The sequence below is a fragment of the Hippocampus zosterae genome, chromosome 1 (genome assembly GCF_025434085.1).
Source record: "Hippocampus zosterae strain Florida chromosome 1, ASM2543408v3, whole genome shotgun sequence".
Classification (NCBI taxonomy): domain Eukaryota; kingdom Metazoa; phylum Chordata; class Actinopteri; order Syngnathiformes; family Syngnathidae; genus Hippocampus; species Hippocampus zosterae.
The window spans coordinates 39,095,598-39,098,402 of NC_067451.1; positions in this window are offsets into that span (position 1 = coordinate 39,095,598).

The following is a 2,805-nucleotide window of genomic DNA, read 5'->3' on the forward strand; positions in this document are numbered from 1 at the left end:
GGCCTGCTGCCCGCCGCACTCGCCGCCGGGCCGGCCCGCACCCCGTCATTGAGACTGCACGGGAATTATTATTTTTTTATCTCTCAACCTGTCCAAGAGGCCTGCTGCCCGCCGCAATCGCCGCCGGGCCGGCCCGCACCCCGCCATTGAGACTGAACGGGGATTATTATTTTTTTTAACTCGGCCTCCGGGCCGGGGCGGGCTTCGACCCCGGTACCTCCAGCCGCTTCTATTTACGCGCGCCGCGTTCCAACATATTCACCCCGGCCGAGAGGCCTCTTCCCCGGCCCGCACCCCGCCATTGAGACTGCATGGGAATTATTATTTTTTTATCTCTCAACCTGTCCAAGAGGCCTGCTGCCCGCCGCAATCGCCGCCGGGCCGGCCCTCACCCCGCCATTGAGACTGAACGGGGATTATTATTTTTTTTAACTCGGCCTCCCGGCCGGGGCGGGCTTCGCCCCCGGTACCTCCAGCCGCTTCTATTTACGCGCGCCGCGTTCCAACATATTCACCCCGGCCAAGAGGCCTCTTCCCCGGCCACACTCGTCCGCCGGAGCGGCCCGCACCCCGCCATTGAGACTGCACGGGAATTATTATTTTTTTATCTCTCAACCTGTCCAAGAGGCCTGCTGCCCGCCGCAATCGCCGCCGGGCCGGCCCGCACCCTGCCATTGAGACTGAACGGGGATTATTTATTTTTTTAACTTGGCCGCCGGCCCGTGGCGGGCATCGCCCCCTTTACCTCCAGCCGCTACTATTTCCGCGGGCCGTGTTCCAACACTATTCACCCCGGCCAAGAGGCCTATTCCCCGGCCCGCACCCCGCCATTGAGGCTGCATGGGAATTATTATTTTTTTATCTCTCAACCTGTCCAAGAGGCCTGCTGCCCGCCGCAATCGCCGCCGGGCCGGCCCGCACCCTGCCATTGAGACTGAACGGGATTATTTATTTTTTTAACTTGGCCGCCGGGCCGGGGCGGGCATCGCCCCCGGTACCTCCAGCCGCTACTATTTCCACGGGCCGTGTTCCAACACTATTCACCCCGGCCAAGAGGCCTATTCCCCGGCCCGCACCCCGCCATTGAGACTGCACGGGAATTATTATTTTTTTATCTCTCAACCTGTTTAAGAGGCCTGCTGCCCGCCGCACTCGCCGCCGGGCCGGCCCGCACCCCTCATTGAGACTGAACGGGGATTATTATTTTTTTTAACTCGGCCGCCGGGCCGGGACGGGCTTCGCAAACGGTACCTCCAGCCGCTTCTATTTACACGCGCCGCGTTCCAACATATTCACCCCGGCCAAGAGGACTTTTCCCCGACCACACTCGTCCGCCGGGCCGGCCCGCACCCCGCCATTGAGACTGCACGGGAATTATTATTTTTTTATCTCTCAACCTGTCCAAGAGGCCTGCTGCCCGCCGCACTCGCCGCCGGGCCGGCCCGCACCCCGCCATTGAGACTGCATGGGAATTATTATTTTTTTATCTCTCAACCTGTCCAAGAGAACTGCTGCCCGCCGCAATCGCCGCCGGGCCGGCCCGCACCCTGCCATTGAGACTGAACGGGGATTATTTTTTTTTTTTAACTTGGCCGCCGGGCCGGGGCGGGCATCACCCCCGGTACCTCCAGTCGCTACTATTTCCGCGGGCCGTGTTCCAACACTATTCACCCCGGCCAAGAGGCCTATTCCCCGGCCCGCACCCCGCCATTGAGACTGCACGGGAATTATTATTTTTTTATCTCTCAACCTGTCCAAGAGGCCTCTGCCCGCCCCACTCGCCGCCGGGCCTGCCCGCACCCCGCCATTGAGACTGAACGGGGATTATTATTTTTTTTAACTCGGCCTCCGGGCCGGGGCGGGCTTCGCCCCCGGTACCTCCAGCCCCTTCTATTTACGCGCGCCGCGTTCCAACATATTCACCCCGGCCATGAGGCCTCTTCCCCGGCCACACTCGTCCGCCGGGCCGGCCCTCACCCCGCCATTGAGACTGCACGGGAGTTATTATTTTTTTATCTCTCAACCTGTCCAAGAGGCCTGCTGCCCGCCGCACTCGCCGCCGGGCCGGCCCGCACCCCGCCATTGAGACTGAACGGGGATTATTATTTTTTTTAACTCGGCCGCCGGGCCGGGACGGGCTTCGCAAACGGTACCTCCAGCCGCTTCTATTTACACGCGCCGCGTTCCAACATATTCACCCCGGCCAAGAGGCCTCTACCCCGACCACACTCGTCCGCCGGGCCGGCCCGCACCCCGCCATTGAGACTGCACAGGAATTATTATTTTTTTATCTCTCAACCTGTCCAAGAGGCCTGCTGCCCGCCGCACTCGCCGCCGGGCCGGCCCGCACCCCGTCATTGAGACTGCACGGGAATTATTATTTTTTTATCTCTCAACCTGTCCAAGAGGCCTGCTGCCCGCCGCAATCGCCGCCGGGCCGGCTCGCACCCTGCCATTGAGACTGAACGGGGATTATTTATTTTTTTAACTTGGCCGCCGGGCCGGGGCGGGCATTGCCCCCGGTACCTCCAGCCGCTACTATTTCCGCGGGCCGTGTTCCAACACTATTCACCCCGGCCAAGAGGCCTATTCCCCGGCCCGCACCCCGTCATTGAGACTGCACGGGAATTATTATTTTTTTATCTCTCAACCTGTCCAAGAGGCCTGCTGCCCGCCGCAATCGCCGCCGGGCCGGCCCGCACCCCGCCATTGAGACTGAACGGGGATTATTATTTTTTTTAACTCGGCCTCCGGGCCGGGGCGGGCTTCGACCCCGGTACCTCCAGCCGCTTCTATTTACGCGCG